This window comes from Mastigoproctus giganteus, chromosome 4 (genome assembly GCF_048544385.1).
Source record: "Mastigoproctus giganteus isolate SK-2022 chromosome 4, ASM4854438v1, whole genome shotgun sequence".
Lineage (NCBI taxonomy): Eukaryota > Metazoa > Arthropoda > Arachnida > Uropygi > Thelyphonidae > Mastigoproctus > Mastigoproctus giganteus.
Window position 1 is genome coordinate 78,048,838 of NC_143578.1, and position 23,708 is coordinate 78,072,545.

Below are 23,708 nucleotides of genomic sequence, written 5' to 3' on the forward strand. Positions count from 1 at the left end.
TTTATGAAAGCAAAAACCTTCCCTTTACCCTTGGTGTAGTTGCATCTTTAAGTAAATCCCACATCAATACACTGTGATTACTGCTATCTAGTGGTATTTTTATGTACAATTCTTAAAACATGAAGAATCACTGCTGATTCTTCATCAGCAAAAATTCTTGCATCCCTTCTATTAAAGAGTATCCCATCCATGTAGAAACATTCTACTTAACAAGCAGAAACCACACTGTGAAAAATTCTAACCCATGAGCCTTGCACAATCTCTCCAAAGATGAACTGACTGGCAAGACTCGCGTCACTTACTCCCTCCTGTTATGGCTAGAATTGCAGACACTTTCAAATTTAATCATAACTTGTGACTTTTCCCTCAACAATACTGTACTTGTTAAGTAAGTCCTCAGATCTCCTACTCTTAATATTATTTGTGCCAATGTGTACAAGAATATCATCTTTTATTCCCTTAAAAAGTGATATCTGCTTTACAATGCTATCAACTTTTGCCCATGGCAAAATATCCTTTTTGCCCAATATATTTCCCATTTCCCTGACAAAAGAGCCACCAATAATAACTACCTTCTACAGGACCAGCATATTTTGCCAAGTGAATTAACACTGTATTGCCTGATGTACAAGTATAATTTCTGGAGTTGAGGTGGTGAGCTGAGAGCTTGATTGGCTCTCCAATTTAATTCCTTGAACGGTATCCACCCTGTTCTTCAAGCTCTCATAAATGCCCTTAGAACTCTGAGTTCACACCTGATTTCTTCACAGTCTTGGCTGCATCACATCTCATTCCAGGAAGTTTGGAAACATTGAACAAGTAGCACATTTTGTAAGACCATGGTTTGTAGAAGGTTTGCCCCTCCAGTTCACTCCCAAGCCACAGCACTCCCACTAACTTGAGCCCATTGCTTTTGGTGCTCTAGTCTGAGGCATGATTTCTGTTTAAATTCAATTTAATTTGAGGATAATACAATAAACTAGGATAACTGAAGATAATACAAAAAGCTACCTAAATACAATAATAACACTACTCTATCACAGGTTATGTAGCAATAATACATATTATGCGGGCACCTCTGTAGCCAGGTGGGAAGGAGCAGCAGTGCGTAGCACATGCTTCTTGATTAGACCAGAGTTCGAGCCCATCACCACCAAATACGGAGGATGCGGAAAGGTCAGGGAATGACCACTGCATATTCCCTGAGCAATATGGCCTTAGTTGCTAATGCTCCTAAAAATCAAACAACAACAAACGTATCATGCTAAAAGTTTACATATATATATATTTTTTAAAAATATATATATGTAAACTCTATATATATATATTATAAAAAATATATATATATATTTTAAAAAAAAATATATATAGGGGGTTTGAAAAGTTTTTAGCCCAATATAGATTACAAAAGTTTTTACAAAAGACGATATTGCCAATCTGTGCTGTGACTCATCTTGTGTGTTCACAGAAAATTTCACATTTGTAACTACAGTCAGATCGCTATATAACGAAATCAATCATTCACTTGAAAAAATTCATTAAACAGAAATTCCATTATAAAGAAATATGATCTAATCAAAAATTAAAAATACTGCAATTCAGCATTCAGAAACATAGCAAATGATGGGAAATAAATCAGAAATAAGTGGGAATAAATAATTTTGTAATATTTTAAAACAATTAATTTATTAATACATACATATTAAGAAATGACTACTTACATGATGCACACAATATATTAGTACACTTAAGAATTATTTTATAAAATATTTGGTTATTTTTTGTTGTACACTAGATTTTACTTAAAATAACTAAATGCAACAAGGCATAATATGTTAAGAGTAAGAGTTTTATATCTATATAATATTGGTGTGGAAACACCATAGATAACTCTTAAGAAAAAACTATGATAGTAGTGTGAGAGGCATCATTTCCTCTGTATCTCATATTATGCTCGTCCTTCAATGGTATTGCCATGGTATTGCACTACTTCAAATTTGTGAAGGACAATGTTATATAGATATAAAACTCTTACTCTTAACATATTATGCTTTGTTGCATTCAGTTATTTTAAATATTACTATACAAACCTTTTGGCATCTCTCATATTGTGTGATTACCTTCACAACTGGGTCTTCATGTCTGCAATACCAGGGTACCTGCCCACACACCAATGATAGGCCAATAACCTTGAAACAGTGCTGTCTGGGTGGTGGTGGTGCCCACTGAGAATAAGTAACAATAGTCTTCTCTATTAGTGAAGCATTACTTATTTGAAGTAGTGCAATACCATAGAAACTCGTTGTGAAGAACGAGCACAATATGAGATACAGAGGAAATGATGCCTCCCACACTACTAGATTTTACTGTACATTGTTCATAAAAATATTCGCATTTGTTTGAAAACTCAAATATATTTTCTGGCACAATTTCTTCACACTGAAGGCTTCGATGCAAAGTTTCAAATGCTACCAATATTTCATGTTTGGAAAGTTTAAATTGCCCTCATTTTCATTGTCAATATTGTCACTAGTTCTTTGAATACTCTCCAAAGTGTTGGAGTCGCTTGGATATTCAACTATGACATCATTATCAGATGTTTTAGCAAAACCTTTTGAGAAACAATTCTTAATCATTGTTTCTGTCACATCTTGATTCCACACTTTCGTCAACTCTGATATGCACATCCAGAAATCTATAACAGAATCTATAGGTTGTTTGGCTTCTGTTCTCAGCAGGGGTGGCTTGTTGTTAGCACCCCAGCTCTTTAAATCTAAATATACAGTCAAAGGAGTTATATGAGTTTTGTGAAGAACAGTGTAACGCAATGAATTAACAGGTCTTGCATATAGTATACCCATCCTCTATTTCCAATAATATAAATAAATAAATAATTGCTTTATTTAATACAAGTATTAAACAGAGTCCTGGCCATCCAAGCTCAACCACAGCCTAAGGCCTTTGGTTCATGGGAAATCAACTATTTCCAATAATCATTTCAATAATAAACTAATAAAATCACAAAATCGTTCTCAATTCTATACTGTGTACATCATGTGTACTAGACAGTTCCACATTTTGGTCTCGGTGGTTGAGTCAATGCTTAGTTGGCAGGTTGCCAATACACATTTTTAGAGGTGAAAAAATTAGTCGAGGGAACTGTGGAGTGAGCAGTGCCAATTTTAACAGCGCACCAAACTTGAATGAAAAAGTTATTAATCTATTTTCAACAAATAAAAACCAAAGAATGATTATATTTTCAAATAAAATTTCAAGATTACCCAAGTCTGTTAATAGAAAGTGTCCATTTAATGTTTTATAGTATTTTTAACTTGCTTCTTATTATTATTATTACTATCTATGTCCACATTTCTTATAACCAAGGCAATTTAATGTAATTTTAGGAAGCAGCACACCCCTCCATACATCAGAGTCATGAGCCACCACTGGTTCTCAGTATAATTTTTTTCAGTATACGCCTTCAGTAATGCATTTTCAAATTCCTGACACTGGCTGCAGTTTAGATGATGTATACGGAGGGAAGAAAGCAAGCTTCACACTTGTAAGTTTCGAAATTACCAAGTGAAGGTAGGCAGGGCAGTTGCCAACAATCAACATGATTTTCCTATTTTTCAAAAATTTCACTTGTCAACCAAGATTTTTTGTCGTAGTTGTAGTCAAACTCTAATGACTTTAGTCCTTTGAAATATCAGGGGTTGTTTACTTTTGCCAATTACCAAAAGCTTCAGTTTTTCATTACCAGCCATATTTGCACCAACCAAATTCTCTCCTTACTATTTTTACCATCTAAGCATTCATCTCATTTAAAAATCAGTGTCTTGTTCAGCAAACATTTAAAAAATAGACCTGTTTCATCAGCATTAAATATGTCTTTGGGCTAGTAGTTCTCATTAATTTTTTCAAAGCTGTTTCTTTCCAATGGGTAATCTTCTTCGATTACAACTCCACTTTCACCAGAAATATCTTTTTTCGAGTAAGACGTGGAGCTTTTTAAATTTGTCCAACCAACCAGAACTGGCTTGGAATGTTTTATGCCCCAGAAAAGATACTTACTCCATAGCCTTTTCTTTTATTTCTGATATTGACATGTTTTGGTCTAGAATCAACTTCACCCACTTAAAAAAAAGCTTCATCCACATCTTCATAAAGACATAATTTTGCATGCTTTCGACTGGGTCCCATTTTCTCAAACAATTTGTGAAACAAAATATGGTTTTTCAGAATGGTTGACACATTACTGGCAGGGATATCAAATTTTAAAGCAATTTCTTTTTTTTTTTTTTTAATGCTCCGATCTACACTATTAAGCACTTCCACTTTTTCCACTACATTCAAGGACCACTAGTAGCTACCATGTAAACAGAGACAGGTGGAATTTATTGCAAGTGTGGATGACTCATTTCTACGAAACAACAGATGAATTTCTGGGATAAAGGAAAATCACTCTTTCCTAATTCTCTAACAGGGCACATACAGTAGAAAACAGGTTGACCAGAGCCAATGTCCACATCGAGAATATGACTTAATCTTTGTCAATGGCTGTGGATACATAGATAGCAGTTGACCAGGGTGATTTCTTGGTACAATAGAGGTGGTTGTATAGGATTTACGGTCTCCACTAAATTGTGGAATGTTTTAGCTCTTAATATGTGCTATTAAAATTAATGCCTTCAGCTTTTAAAAGCTAAAGGGATTAATTCTTAATCCTTTTAGCTCTTAATTCATGCTTTCTACAGAATGAGCTCTATTGCCTAAAGGCTAGAGGTGCAAATAATGCGCACCCAGGTCTCTCGAAATCAGTTTGTTATACAGAAACTGTTTTCAATGTAATGACCAAGGGGAAATCAAAAAAATTTGCTAAATAGAAAAATTTGCTATATAGAAGTTTGTTAAAGAGAGGTCTGACTGTATATTCTTCTACTTTACAGAGGTCACTGAAGTGTGAAAAGTGAATGGAGATGGCAACTATTGAGAGAATCAAACACCATGCACTCATTAAGTACGTTCATTTAAAGGGAATGTTGCCAAAAGAAATTCATGAAGGCATGCAGTAAACATTATGGGAACCTTGTCCTTCCTACACATAATAAAAAACTGGGTTGCAGAATTTAAGCATGGAAAGACTGAGTTGAAGATGCATCCTGCAAGTGTGAGGCCTATTACCATGTCGGCACTTGCAAATGTGGATGCCATTCATGACCTGATCATGCAAGACTGCAGAAATAACATTGAGACAATATTCATCATCCCCCATTAGCGAGCTCACGATATTGTGGTGAAGGTTTTAGGAATGAAAGTTTCTACAAAGTGGGTCCCTAAAGCACTGAATGGAGATCAAATGTGAGAACGAGTGAGGTGTTGCCACGAGATCATGCAGTGTTTTGAAGCTAATGAAGCTCAGTTTTGGGACCAGTATGTCACTATTGACCAAACATGGGTGCACCTGAAACAAAAGAACAAGCAAAACAATGTAAGCATCCCTCTTTGTCCCTTCCTAAAAAGTTTTTAAGTGCAGAAGTTGCCTGGGAAAGTCATGGCATCTCATTTGGGATGCAGGAGTGTCATGATTGATTGATTTCCTAGAATGAGGTGCCACTATCAATGCTGAGTATTAATCTAGCCCCATACAAAAAAATCCACAGGTGATATCTGATCAACAAATTTCCTAACCAATGGATCAGCCGGGATGGTCCCATTCCATGGCCTCCTCATTCTTCAGATATGGGGATATCTCTGTAAAGGACAAGGTGTAAGCAAAAAAAGTTAACAATGTCATTGAGTAAAAAGACCAGATTGAACAGATAATGACTTCCATTTCTCAAGAGATGCTTCAAAACATTTGGAATTAGGGTGACCAGATTTATAAAACAACTAGCCATAACTGTTTAGCTTGATTAAAATTAACATAGATTATTTACATATTTATCGGTGTCTTAGTCTCACATTAATATTGTCAAATTACACAAATCTTTATTGAGCAGATAACTAATATCTTTGTCATATGTTTTAGATGACTGAATTTCTTCCAAATGTTTTGGCTGTTCCTTTATGAAATTATAAAAGTCCACACAAGAAATGTCTTTAAAATGTGTTTTTGTTATTAATATTGCCTGTACAGTTTCAACAGACAACTGGTTCCTTTAATCAGTCCAAAATTAGTTCATTAAAGAAAACACCCTCTCTAATGATGCATTTGTGTCCGGTATTCCTAACACAAAACTCACAATGAATATTATGTTCCCAAAACCAATGTCTTCATTTTTCATTATCTGAATTGTCTCAGTCCTACTACATTTCTTCCAATGATCAATCTTAGATTCACATATATTCTTTCCATGATTCACTTCAATGAATAGCTCATCTTCGTCAATTACTTTTAGTATGTTGGTGTCAATTTTGGTTTTTGTTTTGGACACACTGTTGAACAACACACCAAGATGGAGGGATATTTAACAAAACCCATTTAAAGTCACATAGCTCTGCAAAAGGCTTGGCCCAGTTTTCCACATATTCTAGGAAAGTATCATAGAAATTGTTGACAGTTTCAATAAAATCAACATCTCTGATGACACCATCCTCTACCAGTTGGTTTTTAAGGTCCAGGACAGCAGATGTAAAAAACTGTTGCTCCTTTCTATTGAGTATTTGTTCTGTCCGGGCAATCAATCCTTGTGCCACTTGACTGCCACAAATGTCCTCTCATTCAATCTTTTTGATAGTGTTATTACACATATTAAGTTGACTGTGAATGAACTTGAACCAGAGAAGGGACTGTGGATTATTAAAAAAAAAATCCACAGTCCCTTAATAATAAAATAATTAATATAATCCATAAGCCAATTTATTAATTAATAATATATTATAATAAATTAATATAATAAATAATATAATTAATAATAACATAATCCATAAAAGCCTCAAATTCTCAAGAGTTTGGGGCTTTTATCTTGTGATCAAAAATATGACTTGAGACTATCAAACATTTTGATCATTCTTTTCTTAACTTCTGTTCCGGGTAAAATAATGGAGTCGCTGGTTAAAGATGCATTGCAGGATCATCTAGACAAGACTGCAGCAATAATTCAAACACAGCATGGGTTTGTTAAGGGAAAGTCTTGTCTGACAAACTTGATACGAAAGTTATATAAAGGGATTTCGCAGATAACACTCGTTACTGAAACGTAAATATTCCGTAGATAACACTCGTTACTGAAACATAAATATAGCGTTATAACTGTGTTTGGATACAAGTTTAGGATTTAATTTTGTACAGAAATTGAAATTTTATTGAAAGTAAATCTAAATCATGACTCAAACCAGAGCAGCAAAGCAAAGGGCTCAAGCTAATGGGAATGCTGTGGCCAGGGGGAGAACTGAGGGGGGCAGTTGTCCTCTGAATCACAGCCTTGTAAGATGCACTATTTGCTTGATGTTTGCGGAGCAGTCAAGTATGGGACATGATACTGCCATGGGGGATGTCTTTGTGTGTGTGCGATGCAAGGAGTGTAAGGAGATAAGGCGACAACTCAGCATTGTTATGGGCCTATATGAGAGCTTGAAGGATAGGGTGGATGCCCTCGAAGGATTACAAGTGAGGGGCCCATCAAGCTCTCAGCTGCCCACACCAATGCCAGAGCTTGCACTTGGTCATCGCGGAACACAGCGGCAACCCCCAAGGCAGAATGCGCTGGTCCCAAAGGAACTAGTAGTTGTTGGTGACTCTATTGTCAGGGAAATGGGAAACATGCTTTGTAAAAAGGATAGGTGGAATAGGACCAGGGTATGTCTGCCAGGGGCAAAAGTTGATGACGTTGTAGAGCGGATATCATCTTTTAAGGGCACAAAAGGTGATATAGTTGTACACGTTGGCACTAATGACATTAAGAGTAGGAGACCGGCGGAATTACTTGACAAGTACAGGTCACTGATGAAAAAAAGCCGTGAATTAGGGTTGAAATTGAAAGTGTCTGCAATTCTGCCCAGACACGATAGGAGGGAGTATATGATGAGAGCCCTGTCAATCAATTCGGCCCTGGAAAGATTGTGCAGGGCTCAAGGGGTAGAATTTTTTTCAGCCTGGTCTGTACTTGTTAACAGGAGAGACTGCTTCTACAGGGATGGGATACACTTAAATAGAAAGGGTGCAAGAATGTTTGCTGATGCTATCGAGGCAATGTTAGGTGGGTCGGAAAACTGCTAGATTGGGGGGATACAAGGACTAATAGATTAACAGTAGCCACTGGCAGAGGTGAAAGTGATTCTTGCACTGCTTCTATTGGAATGAGCCGCAGCCTGGAAAATAAGATGCAGGATATTTCAGAGACTGCTGGGAATCATTGGGGTACAAGTAAACACATGGGTTGTGTTAGGGTAGCTAAGAAAAAGAACAGGTGCATGTATACTTGTGTGTACACCAATGCTAGGAGTTTAGTAAATAAATTTGATGAATTTGAGGTATTGCTCAAAACATCAAAGGCAGATATTGTGGGGATTTCAGAGACGTGGTGTCACACAGATATAAGAACTGCAGAACTGGAATTTGGGGAGTACAATGTCTACAGAAAGGATAGACAGGATAGGAAGGGAGGAGGGGTTATGCTATTAGTTAAAAAACACATAAAATCCAAGGAAGTGAAGCCAGTCGACATCGCTGGACAGTGCAGTGTCGAGTCAGTTTGGTGTGACATAAGCATTGGGAGATCAAAATTGAGAGTAGGAGTGTGCTATAGGCCTAATGACTCTGATGAGTATAATAAGAAACTGTTCGGAGAAATAGAGTGGGCCAGTAAATCAGAGAGTCTTATAATGGGGGATTTTAATTTCCCAGATATTGACTGGAAATTGGGGGCTGGTCACTCACACAGTAGCAAGGCTTTTGTGGATTTATTGGATGATTGTTTTCTACATCAGCATGTTCGGGAGGCAACTAGAGGGAGTAATACTCTTGATTTGATTATCAGTAGTGATTCTTCATGCATTAAGAATCTGCAGATAAATGAACCACTTGGTGGCAGGGATCACAGTGTGCTGAAGTGGGAGTTACTCAAAGAGGTAACTACCATTAGGGGTAAAGGGAAGGGGTATTGCTTTCGTAAAGGCGACTACAATGGACTGAGACAGTATTTAAATTCTATGCAGTGGGATCAACTGATGATATTGCCAACAGCAAATTCAAAATGGGAAGCATTCAAAGAACTTATCGTGGAAGCTACTAGGCTTTACATACCAACTAAGAAATATTGTTCAAGGTTTAGGCCTAAATGGTTGTCAGATGAACTAATTAGGCATATGGCAGAGAAGAAAAATGAATGGGATACATACAAATTAACACGTGACACGGACGCCTATGATAGATACAAGTTGATCTGTAACCAAGTTACAAAGGAGGTTAGGCAGGCGAAGGCAGATTACGAGAGATCCTTGGCAAGGGATGCGAAGAAAAACAGCAAAGAGTTCTTTACTTATGTAAACTCTAGAAGGAAGGGGATGAATCAGATTGGTCCACTTGAGATCGATGGGTCAACTGTTGATGACCCTGCACGGGTAGCTAACAAACTAAATGAATATTTTGCATCGACATTCACACACGAGGAGTTATTCAGCGAGGGGAATGCCAGAGGTGTATTCAACTCTAGCAGTAAGCTAGAGAATCTTGTAATAACTGAGAGCAAAGTGGAGGAGAAATTGTTGAAGATAAACACAAGAAAGGCACCTGGGGTGGATGGGATCTATCCAGTTATATTAAAGGAGGCAGCAAAGGAGGTAAGCAAACCCTTAGCCATAATTATGAGAGCTTCCTTGGACTCAGGGGAGGTACCCATTGACTGGAGATGTGCAAATGTGACCCCAATTCACAAAGGGGGATCAAAGGCTGACACAAGTAATTATAGACCTGTGAGTTTAACTTCTGTTCCCGGAAAATTAATGGAGGCACTGGTGAAAGAAGCACTGCAGGATCATCTAGACAAGACTTCAGTTATAGCTAGGACACAGCATGGTTTTGTTAAGGGGAAGTCTTGCCTGACCAATTTGATTGGATACTATGATGAAGTCACAAAAGAACTGGATGCAGGGAATAACTTTGATATTATATACTTGGATCTTAGAAAGGCTTTTGATACTGTTGCACATGGAAGACTGCTGCACAAATTGGAGCAGTGTGGCATTGGAGGCAAGTTGCTGCTATGGATAAAGGGGTGGTTGAGGGGGAGAAGACAGAGAGTGGTAATCAATGGACACTGCTCATCGTGGACTAATGTTATTAGTGGAGTCCCTCAGGGTTCAGTATTGGGGCCTTTATTGTTTTCTGTATTTATAAATGATATTGATGATGGTATATCAGGCTTAATGTCCAAGTTTGCAGACGATACGAAGGTTGGCAGGGTTGTCAAGGACACTACTGACACTATGCTGCTGCAACAGGATTTGGAAAGGTTGAGCAGATGGGCTTCGAGGTGGCAAATGAAGTTTAACATTGACAAATGTAAAGTACTACATATGGGAAACAGCAACCCCAGAGCAACGTATCAACTCTGTGGTACTACACTGACAGTGGTAGAGAATGAAAGGGACCTGGGGGTGGTGGTGCAGGCAGATATGAAGTTCTCTGAGCAGTGCAGACGACCTGCAAGAGTAGCTCATGGTGTATTGTCAATGATATATAGGAATTTTTCTAGCAGGGATAAGGAGGTGATTATTCCCTTGTATAAGGCAATGGTCAGGCCACACCTAGAGTACTGTATACAGGCCTGGAGGCCTCATTTCAGGAAGGATGTAGAGCTGCTGGAACGAGTACAGAGAAGGGCAACTAGATTGGTGAATGGGACAAAGGGGTTCTCTTACGAAGAAAGGCTTAAGTTTTGCAAATTACAGTGTCTGGAAACTAGGCACCAGCGGGGTGATCTGATAGAGGTGTACAAAGCCTTGAATGGTTTGAGCATGCTCAATGCTGATGGGATTCTTCCTCTAGCTCAGAAAAATCACCTGAGAGGGCATAAATTCAAATTGAGGAAAGACAGATGTAGGATAGATGTGCGGAAATTTGCCTTTAGCCAGCGGGTGGTTGGTGGGTGGAACAGACTTCCATCCCTTGTCGTGGAAGTTGATAGCCTAAATAAGTTTAAGGCTCAGCTGGACAGGTATTTCGAACGAACAGAGGGGTGAAGTGGAAGTGGTTATTTTTATTTATTTATGTTACTTTTTTTTTTTTTTTTTTTTTTTTTTTTGGCTGATGCTGCATAAGCTTGCTTTCTTGCATCAAATGCCTCTACTAATGCTAATGCTAATGCTAATGTGGTCACAAAGGAACTGGATGCAAAAAATAATTTTGATATCATATACTTGGATTTCAGGAAAGCTTTTGACACTGTTGCGCATGGAAGACTACTGTACAAATTGGAGCAGAATGGTATTAAGGGTAAGTTGCTACAATGGATAAAAGGATGGTTAAGTGGGAGAAGACAGAGGGTGGTAATCAATGGGTGCTGCTCTTCGTGGACTAATGTTATTAGTGGAGTCCCACAGGGTTCTGTGTTGGGTCCACTGTTGTTTTGTGTATTTATCAATGATATTGATGAAGGTATATCAGGCTTAATGTCGAAGTTTGCAGATGACACAAAGGTTGGCAGGGTTGTTAATGACAGTAATGGCAGTGTGCTACTGCAACAGGATCTAGATAATTTGGGCAGATGGGCTAAGAAGTGGCAACTGAAGTTCAACCTTGACAAATGCAAAGTACTGCATATGGGTAGAAGTAACCCCAGAGAAACGTACCAACTGTGTGGTACTACACTTAAGGTGGTAGAAAATGAAAAAGACCTGGGAGTAATTGTGCAGTCAGATATGAAGTTTTCTGAGCAGTGCAGACAGGCTGCTAGGGCGGGTCATGGGGTTTTGTCAATGATATATAGGAATTTTGCTAGCAGGGAAAAGGAGGTGATTGTCCCTCTGTATAAGGCAATGGTCAGGCCATGCCTTGAGTACTGCGTACAGGTCTGGAGGCCTCATTTTAGGAAGGATGTAGATTTGCTTGAGCGTGTACAGAGAAGAGAAACACGATTGGTGAGGGGAATGAAGGGATTCTCTTACCAAGAGAGGCTTAAGTTCTGCAAATTGCAGTGGCTGGAGACTAGGCACCTGCGCGGTGATCTGATTGAGGTCTATAAGGCCTTGAATGGGTTGAGCACGCTGAATTCTGATGGGATCCTTCCACTTGTTCAGATTACCAACCTACGGGGACATAAGTTCAAATTAAGAAAGGACAGATGTAGAATAGATGTGCAGAAATTTGCCTTTAGCCAGCGGGTGGTTAATTGCTAGAACAAACTTCCATCTGTCGTTATGGAAGTTGATAGGTTGAATAAATTTAAGGAGGAACTGGACAGGCATTTGGAGGGAATGGTGTGAATTTTTTTTTTTTTGCTGATGCTGCATAAGCTCATACACTTGCTTTCTTGCATCAAATGCCACTGCTACTACTACTACATTCACAACTATACTTTCTATAATTCCTAACTGGTCTTTCAAGTTAGAACTTAAAAAAATGACAAATAATTCCTATCGCGGACGTTGCCATCCACCTGGAAAATCTTGCTTATTAGAATTCCAGTGTACACACACACACTAGCATTATGGAGGGCCCTCAGAATTCTTTCAGGAACAACTTGGAAGCAGAGCCCAGAATTCCAGTGTACACACACACACACACACACACACACACACACACACACACACACACACACACACACACACACACACACACACACACACACACACACACACACACACAAGCATTATGGAGGGCCCTCAGAATTCTTTCAGGAAGAACTTGGAAGCAGAGCCCAGTTACATCAGTCACACTACAAAGAGAAACTATATCTGCCAAGCCTGTCAAATAAAATTCTCATCAGTTGAATAACTGCCTCCATGACCCTCCACAGTCAAAAGAAAAGCACATCTGCATTCTATTTGCCCATAAATTCAGCAACAAAATAACTTATTTGGCTATAAAACAATAGGAAATGAATAACGTGCCTCACTCTCAGCTCACTGCACTTATCCATTGTATTTAAATCAAATTATCAGTTGAAAAAGAGACTCGTTAGTCTTGAAAGCTTCTGCTATTGTATATTTTATTGTATTATATTAAACTGGGTTATCATTGTACAGGAAACCCTTGATTAGTGCGGTTAATGAATCCTTGAAATATACCGCACATATTAAAACCGCACTAATCAAACTTAAGAAACAATGGGAATAATTATAATGAATCCTTGAAAATTATGAAATTGTAAAAATATATTTTTTCTTACTCAATACGTACCTATAATGCACTGCATAGTTCTTAAATTATTAAGGAATAAATTTAAAAAAAGATAGTATGATTTAAATTTTATTTTTTGCAAAAAAAACTTATCTAACTTCAATTGAACAGTGGTAGCTTTCTTCCTTTCCTCCATGATTTTGCGATAACAATCAATTTGCTTATCTAATCCTCAACGAACGTTCATGCTTCTCTCTGCATCTGGATCAATCTCTAGTATGAGTTCTTTTGCTTTTTAAAGTGTATTAAATAGTTCAAGTTTTTTGAATGAAATTTCTTTGGTAGCAAATTGCTTTTCTTCTGCTTCATTTTCGTCTTCTTCCTCGTATGCATGTTGATGCTCAATTTCAAGAAGATCGTCGTTACTTAAGTCTTTTGAATGCGATTCCAATAATTCTCTAACGTTTTCTGAATCTACTTCCTCAAAGCCGAGGTCTTTTCCAATTGTAGTAATTTCATTAATAACTTTGTTGACAGGATTAATGAAACCGCAAAAATCATTTGCGCATTCAGGCAAAAGATTCTGCCAGACAGCTCTCATGCAGCTGTTCGTCATCTCTTCCCACGATTTGTGTATGTTCTCAACTGCTTCTTTAATATCATAATATTAAAGAAGTTTAATATTAAGAATAAAAGAATATGAGTTACCAGAGCAAATTTCAATTTCAGAGTGGTATGGGGTGCTGCTGTCGAGCATTTTGGAGTCGATTCCCATTCATTTAAGTTAGAAGACCCTGGTAAGTGCGTATCACGTATTTGCCGCTTTAGGCGCCGTTGTGAGTTGCCAAGCACCGCAAGAAAAAAAACAGCGCACTAATCAAATTTGATAACGCATATATTAAGGGGATAGTATCAAAAAAATTTTGCGCACTAATTAAAACCGCATTGTTCAAAACCGCATTAATCAAGGGTTTCCTGTATATATTTTTCATAACATTATCAATAGCTTGCAAACAACTTTTGACTTATACTCTATACTCAGAGAGAATAAGGTTCAGATAGTCTCACCCACAGCACTCAACTCAGCCATGTGACAGCTTATTTGTGTCACATGCTTTAAACTTCCAATTTACAAATCTAATCCCTGGTAGCTGACCTCTCTGGAGCCAACCCTCATCCCACCTATCAATGAGGGAAACAAACAAATGGATAATCATGTTCTGAAGCAACGACGCTGTCTCCACACATCTCCATCTTGAAACTTCACTATAAATGGAGTTAGTTCCCACCAGAGCCCTTCTCTTTCTCTCTGAGGTCTGAAGTGGCTGGCAGTGAAGAGAAAGGGAGGCAGTCAGCCGTAGTTGCCTAAGAGTTCTTGTGACCCCCTTATGAGCTACGAACTAATTTTCTGTTTTTGTTCTTCTTATATTCTTGTATAAGAAACAAATGGTTATTAGTCCACCTTGTACTTCTCAATTTATGCTTTATTAGGTTCATTAGTATTTATTCATTTTTAATATCACTTGCATTCTTGTCATGCTCAGTACATTAAATAACTAATTTTATTTAACATACAGAAAGTACTTTACTGCACATATATGCACAATTTTAATTATTTTTTTTTTATAATATATTTCTGAATTCTATCTAAGGACTAACTTCAGTTTCATAGCGATCACCAATTACATTTTCCACACCATCATCACTGCATTCAGTAACATTAGGAAACAAATAAATTATGTATAAACTGTAGTTGCAGTCAGCATTTGAAAAAAAGTTTATTTCAACAGTTTTCCTGAAAAGAAAGAAAGAAAAAAATTAAAAGGTAGCTAAATAAGAAAATAATTCTAAAATAAAACATTATTCTTTTCCATAAAAATAATTATTCATAGGTAGTTATCATTAGGTACTGCACACACAAAACCCATGTGCCCCATGTTATACTCTTTTTTTCCTAACTAGCATCATTTCAATTTATGGATATCTGCAAGTATGCATTGCATATTTTGATTTATATGAAAAATCATTTTGTATGATTTTGCATGTGCAAAAATTTAGCTACAGTTCCTATACATACATATTCTTACTATCCATACTGTAAACAATAAGTGCAACAAAAGACAGCAGTGTTTCAAAAAAAAAAAAAAAAAAAGAAAGAAAGAAAGCATTAAATATTTAAAAATGGAAGTTTTAAAATTTTTGTGAAAATGGTTTCCAAAATGGATAACAAACAGTGAAAGAAGTTGCACATTCAAAATAAAATTCGTTTACAGATTAATTTTAGAAGAGAGAGTGATGGAAAAAAAAAGCACACTAAGCAACCAACCTTGCATTCATTCTTTAAAAAAAAAAGGAGCCCAATACAAGAATAGATTTACCCCACCTTCCTCTGATTTAAAAATTAAACATCAAAAATGAAACAATAGTGCTCATGTATGTTTTATTAAATAAAGTTTTATCTAATAACCTTTGGGTTTTAATATATTATTTACCAATCACAGCATAGCATATACAGGAATACCTAGCATAGCGCGCTTTCGAACAGCATGGGTTTCACTATAGTGTGGTTTACAAATTGAAAAAAAATTAACTATGTTACGCACCAATACATTTGATATGTATATGTGTATTATAATGCCAGCACGTGGGCAATGCATTATGGATTCAAGGCCATGCTGACTGTTGTCGCAACTCCCATTAATACAGACTCTGCTAGCATTCATACATTAGTAAACAGTCTAGATTCCGAGTGGTGAGGTCGTTCACTGTGCTTAAGCTATACAAATATTTTTCGCTGTGTATTTTTATTATTAAAGATTATTTTTTTAAAAACGTCACACCTTTATATGCAAATATGAGTGGAAAGAAGAAATGTAATGGCGCTGAGAGTTCTTCTAGATCCAAACATCGAACGAGTTATGAAAGTAAAGCAGGCGTTGCAAAATGACATTTGATGTTATAAAGAGATGTATGCAGATAAAAAGAAGAAAAACTGTGCAAACTAAGCTGATCAGTTATTTTTCAAAATAAAAATACAGTACATACTTCACTTATATTCTTTTGGTATGTACATACTGCAATAAAAATCATTTGTACTGTACTTACTAGTATTTTTCATTTTTATCATTTTAATTTCTTTTTTTGCAAGAACTTTGTGTGCATCAATTTATGGTAAACAAACACCTATATATTTTTGCAACTCGACCCATATAATCAAATTGTCAGAACGCATTACATTAAAATACATACTAATAATACCTTGATCAGCATGGTTTCACGTGGCACAGTATTTTTTTGGCACGAATTAACTGTGCTATGCGAGGTATTCCTGTATTGATAAAAATAACTTTTGAAAATGGGCTGAGTATTGACAATTTGTATCTTTTTTGGAACCTATCCTTGACTGTTATAAGAAAATATGCATGCTATAGTGCACATTTATATTATTTACTGTTTTTTTAGTAACATATGTTGTGTGTTACAGCAGGATGGGCTGTATGTGTTAAATTTGGCTTTAAAATCAGGAAAAACAAGAGAAACATTTTCACTTAAAAGAGCATCTAGGTATTCTGCAATGGGTCATACACAAGTTTCGACTGGCACCACTGTTTCAAAGAGGATAGGGAGTCTGTTGAGAGTGATTTGCACTCTAGTGGCCCTCAACAAATAATAAAATCGTGTCTTGAATACAAACAAAAATTTGATATGAAATAACTAAAGATCAATTGTTTGTGAAATCACTGAAAAAAATCATACTTCAGCCAGATCATATCATTTCATTTTAATTGAAAACTTTAAACATGAGGCATATTTTCAAAAGTTTGTGCTGTAGCTGTGAAAGAGGAATAACATGAATACCACCAGCAAGTTGCTTCCAATTTGCTTGACTGTGCAACTAATGACAAGACATTTTATAAACAATAAACATGGATTTATGGGTACAATCACGAAACAAAACAGCAGTTATCCCAGTGGAAAGCTCCTTCCTTCTTTCCCCCTGACCCAAAAAAGCATGGCAAGTGTGCAGCAAAACAAAGACCATGTTGCTAGCATTTATTGATTGTAAGGGTGTTGTCAGTATGAATATACTACACAGGGACAAACAATTAATAAAGAGTTCTATGTTGAAGTTCTCAGATGCCTTTGTGATGCACTGGAAAAAATAGCTGGAAATGTGAAACTCCAAAGACTGGTTGCACTGTTGCATTTGTCACTATTTGTAAAGAGTTTTTGAAAACATGGAATCACTCAGGTTCAACCACTGTGTTCACAAGATATGGCTCCATGTGCCTTTTTTTTTTTTTTTTTTTTTTTCCTAGCCTGAAAAAGAATATGAAAGGATGTCAGCTTGATGATGTACAAATAACAAAGGCAACACAAAATTCAGCATTCAGGGGATTTCAAAATTGGTTTTCCAGAAGTGCTTATAAGAGTGAAAAATTGCTGGGTTAAGTGGGTCATCTCAGAAAGACAGAGACAGTATTTTGAAGGGGATTAAACTGCTCACTTTACAAATATGCTTATTGTCACTATATCATAGCAGTCCAGATATTTCTGAGCAGCCATCATACATCAGTCAGTCAGTAAGTCTGCTTCCTGATGTGCTCTAACGTTAAATGACTGTACATTTCTGATATTTTTGATATATCTAATTTTTAATAATGGCTCGAAAAATGAAATCTGTTACATACAGACTGTATTTAATGAATGATACTGATTCAATTTCTTTTCCAGTTCTATATACAAAGAAATATACAATTACCCAATCAATCTCAAGGAGGAATTGGACAAACTTGGCGCCTTTGTAGCCAGGTGGGCAGGGGCAGCAGTGCATAGCACATGCTTCTTGATTAGACTGGGGTTCGAGCCTGTGACCACTAAATATGGAGAATGCGGAAAGGTCAGGGAATGACCTCTGCATATCCCCAGAGATATATGGCCTTAGTTGCTAATGCTCCTAAAAAAAAACCAAATAACAACAATGGACAAACTTTTAAAGGGAATGGATGTGTGAAATTGTTTTTTTTTTTTTTTTTTGGCTGCTGTGTGATGCAAGAATACACTTGCATTCTTGCATCACATTCCTCTACTACTACTACTACTACTACTACTCTGGTTTCAAGCATGTCCCAGTGCTACACATTTATTTCTAGTAAGATCAGTTCACATTCCATTTCCAAATTAAACAGTTTAACATATCCTCTTCTTGCTCTCTAGGGATTATAGCAAAATTATCATCTAAAAAGTGCCTCCATTTTAGGTGCTTGCAAATTTGATAAGGTGATCTCTCTCTTTTTTCTAATTCCTCAGAAGACGTTTGTGAGAAGTGCACTAATTGCAGATCCCATGGCCAGCCCATACATCATATAAATGTCATATATAATTTTTTTTTTTTTTTTTTATGAAACCCCAAACACAAGAGGTATTAGAACCTATAGTACTTAGTACCGTGCTTGGGTTGGAGGTTGAGAAGATAAAAGAAGATATTTGTTGACATTAGACTTGAACTTCTGTAGACTATAATTTTCAGGAAATACATATGAAGGAAGGTTGTTCCAGAAAATGGCAGTTGAATGAATAAACGAGGAAGATGAAAAGTTGGTTCTGTGAGTTTGAAGTCGGACAGTAAATGGATGTTGGCTGGTGGTGGCACATGTACGGACTATTTTGAAAGCGAGATAGTGGGAATTATAGAAGCCAATTCAGAAGAACAGTGCCCATGGAAGTATCTGTAGAAAAGGCATGCAGAAGAAACAGTACGTCTATGAGAAAGCAAGTGGAGAGACTCTGTTAGAGAGGAGTCATTAATGTCCCCAGATGTGGGAACAATATTCCATGATACGGTGGATTTCCGAATTGTACAGAGTGAACAGCTGTTTGGAAGAAAAGTAACGCCAAGAACGAAAGAGAAAACCAAGTTTTTTAGATGCAGAGGAAGCAATATTTGTAATGTGTTTGTACCAAGAGGGAATATAAATCAGTATGTTTTCCAAAAGAGATATATCATCTTATCACCAAAGATAAGCATAGGAGCAGAAGAATCCTTTTTGCAAGATATAAGACAGGACTGAGTTGTAGAAGAACTGAAACCAACTGAGTTGTCTTTGCCCCACTGGAGAATTACCTGGAGATCAGCATTTAAGGAATTGGCAGTGGATATTCGAGAAGTTGAAGCTCATTGAGCAGGGTTTCTCAAAATGGAAAGTGGAATGCAATGTGCTATGAATGGCAAAACTATGGATAGGATTTCCGGTCAATGAAAGAAGGTCTTTAATATACAAGAGGAAAAAAATGGAGGGAAAGAACTAACCCTTGGGGAAAAACCAGCATTAGTAGTGAAATTAGAAGACAGAGAGCCATCTACCATCACCCTCACTGAGTGATCAGAGAGAAAACTGGATAACCAATAAAAAAAAAAATAAATAACAGTTGGAAAACCATAAGATGGAAGCTTTAGAAGGCCTTTATGCCAAACATGATCAAAAGCCTTTCAGATGTCAAGAGCAACTGCTTGTGTTTCATCAAACTTTTCCATTGAATTTGTCCATAAATAAGTAACATAAGCCAGAATATCACCAGCGGATCGACAATGATGGAATCCATACTGGCAATCATTGATCAGATGGAATGTTTCTAGGTATTTTAAGAGTTGGCGGTTAATTGATTTCTCCATTACTTTAGAAAGAGTAGAATTAATTGCAATAGGACAATAATAGGATGGGAGGGATTTGTCACCCTTTTTAGGAACTCGCTGGATGTGAGAAAATTTCCAAGCAGAAGGAAAAACACCTTTGGAATAAGATAATGAAAAAAGGCGGCAAAGAACAGGAGTAAGTTCAGGAGCACAGCATTTGAGAACAAGTGGAGAAATACCATCAGGACCTGGAGCTTTCTTATCATCAGACCTAGAGCTTTCAAGATTCATCAAAATCCTTCTGGCATCCTTTTGACGGAAGATCACAGGAGACATTGAATGGAGCGTGTTGGGAATGGCGGGAGGTGTTTTACCAAGATCCAACTCATGTATTTTTACCAAAATACATGAGTTGGAAGAAAAATGGGATGCTAGCAAGTCAGCTTTATCCTTGGCTGAAGTGACAAGAGAATCATCTGGTTTTGACAGAGGTGGGAGCAGAGATGGGCAAAAGTTGCGGCCAATAGCTTTGGCAAGAGACCAGAATGCTCGGCTACCATTAAAGCAAGAAGCACATTTTCTACTTTTAGTCTGTTCAAAATCTAGTTTGGAATGATTAATAACTGCTTTACAATTGTTGCGAGCTTTGGTGTAGGCAGAAAATGAAACTGAAGAATTGGAAACAAGCCAATTACGATATGCAATGTTCTTCTCTTGAACAGCCTTAGCACATTTATTGGAAAACCAAGGTTTAAATAAAGGATGAGATTTTAAAGAGGAGTGTGGAATAAACGATTCTATTCCTACAAGAATAATTTCACTGACACGATCTGAGCAAACATTGACATCAGACGTTTTGAACCAGTAATCTAACCTAGGAAAAGAAGAAAAGAAATCTCACGGGTCATTCCATTTTTCATTCTTGTAATGCTAAACAATATGAGGTTGGGAATAGCCATGAGATACTGGATATCTCATGGCTATTCCCAATACTAGATAATGGCGCCATTGGAGAAGAAACAATCACGAATTTGTGATCTGAGGTGCCTAAAGGACCACTCACTTCGCCCGTGTACTTAGAAGGGTTGTTTGTGATAAAAAGGTCAAGCGTGTTGGTTGTATGGTTAGGATTATCCAGTATCCTTGTAGGTGCAAGGTCATTAGTAATTGCAAAAGCCTCAGCATCTGGACCAGCTGGGTTGGTGTGACTAGAAAATGGAAGGCAGCTGCAATTGTGAACAATAAAATCACCAAGGAAAATTACCTCACTGTTAGGAAAGTTGGAGTGGAGAAAGTCAAGTTGCAAAAGAGAGGAAGTCAAACAGCTCCAAGTGATTAGTGGAGTTCGGAGAATGGTAGAGACAAAAGATGGATTTGTCAGAATGAAGTAGAGAGATTTTAAGCCAGAGAAGATAAAAAGAGGAGATTGCAAATTACCAAGTCTCTGACAGGGAATATCGGAACAGACATATGCACAAGTACCACCTTTATGGAAAAAATAATCATACAGCAAATAATTTGGGCAATTAAGATGAGCAGTAGTTGAATCAACCAATAACTGATATTCTATCAGAAAAAGTATGTGGGGTTTGGCAGACTGCAAGTGGAAATGGACATCGTTCAGATTAGAATTGAGATCATGTATATTTGTGAAATGAACTAGGAAGTGTTTGGGAGGTTTAGATCTTTTCGCAGATAAGCTTACTCTATTAGTTTGACAATTCATGGTGTATTCAATAGTAAGAAAAAGTGGAGGGACATGCTGTATGAAGTAATGAAATTTTTGGATATGGTGTACACATGGTAAGAATATACCCAGATCCTTGATATAACGTGGCCTTGATAATGCCCCCTGCATACACACTACTCGGACTCCCTCCAGTCACTATCTGGCAGAGTAGAGGTAGCAAGATTATACGCTAGCTGATCTGGAAGCCTCCTAAAGAGTTACCAATAGGTTCGGTCCGGTGTACTAACTAGCAGCCAGCCTGTGAACACTGTTTTAGAGCTGTACCCTTGAAATGTAAGGAAGATTGGATCTCACCATTATGTTCATCATAATCTCAAAAGTCATCAGTCACACTGCATGATGGAAGAGGTGGAGAAGGGTTCGCCAGAACTTAGCTCTGGAGACTAAACATGGGTTCCACCACTTCAAGCCTCCAATAAGCAAAGTGGTGGTATTCCATCAGTTGATGAGAGTCGTCTACCACCTAGTATTGCCTGGTAACACGGAGGGGCAGCAATCCTCCATGTGTAGTGGGCACCACACCTCAACCCCTGCTTACGTTGGTTTGTTTGTTTGTTATTTAGTTTTTAGGAGCATTAGCAACTAAGGTCATATTCCTCCAGGGATATGTGGTGGTCATTCCCTGATCTTTCTACATCCTCCGTATTTGGTGGTCACAGGCTGAAACCCCAGTGTAATGAAGAAGCGAGTGCTACACACTGCTGCTCCTGCCCACCTGGCTATGGATGCGCCTGCTTACGTTGGTTCACACCTGGGTGGTTACCTACTTGGATGTTATACCCAGGATTACTAACAGTCCCACCATCGTGAAGGTATGGTTGTCACAGACCGTCCAGACTTCACCAAAATTGGGTCCACTTGACTTGAATGTCACCCGAATATCAGTTCCCTCAGCATTTTAAACTCCCAGGTAGCAAGTACGCTTGTCTGGCATATCTGAGAGAATGTCTGTGACAACCTCAAAGACCAAATATTCTCAATCTAAATGACCTCATTAAAAGTAAAGGCAGTGTTACTAAAACATAAATCTATAATTCACATATGTCAAAAAAAAGTTTGTTTATTTTTTTAAATGAAAGCCTCAAACATCCTAAAGAACTTAGTACAGGGTTTACATCTCACTTGAATTCTGTCAACTGTAATTTTCAACAAATACAAGTGAAAGAAAGTTGTTTTCGAAGCAAAATTAGAAGGGATACACGAGGAAGAGAAAAAGTTGGTTGTGTGAGTTTGGAGTTGGGCAGTGAATGGATGCTGACTGCTTGTGGCACCAATTCGAACTGGTTTGGAACAGAATGGAGGAATTACAGATTTCAATTCAGAAGGACAGTGTCCATGGGAATATCTAGAGAAAAGACAGTACAATCTGAATGTCTATGAAACAGAGAGTGGAAAGACTAAGACACAGTTCATTAATTAACCTGAATGCCCTCTCTTTTGATTGGAATCTAGAAGCTTTTGGGGGAACAATCCCAGATATGGGAACAATATTCCTTGGTAAGGCAGATTCGAGATTTGTACAGAGTGAGTAGTTCTTTAGAAAGAAAGTAACACTAAGAGTGAAAAAGAAAACCCAGTTTTGTTGATGCTGAGAAATCAATATTTATGATGTGTATATGCCACAAGAGATTAGAAGTTAGGGTAATCCAATAGTAGAGATATGTGATCATGTCTAGAAATCTGAGTTTCATTGAAAAGGAGCAGAGATTTTTTGCAAAAAATAAGACAACTGAGTTTCAGAAGGATTAAACTGTTCTCTGTCTTACTGTAGAATTACCTTGAGATCAAAATTTAAGGAACTGATGGTGGACATTCAAGAAATTGAGGCTATTTGTGCAAGGTTTGGAACAGAATGGAGGAACAAACTAGAATGCAGAATACAGACTGTTATTATCAGTAAAACTATTGGTAGGATTTCCAATCAATCAGTGGATGAAAGTCGTTAACATACAGGAGGAAAAGAGTGGGAGAAGTAACTGAACCCTGGGGAACACTAGCATTAATGGAGAAGTTAGAAGAGTCATCTGCCATCATTCATAGTG

General features: G+C 37.3%; 1 protein-coding gene across 1 annotated transcript in view; it reads right to left on the minus strand.

Annotated features, from left to right (window-relative positions):
* LOC150086855 (uncharacterized) overlaps positions 1–23,708 on the minus strand; it is a 213,913-nt gene that overhangs the window by 95,873 nt on the left and 94,332 nt on the right. The window lies entirely within an intron of this gene.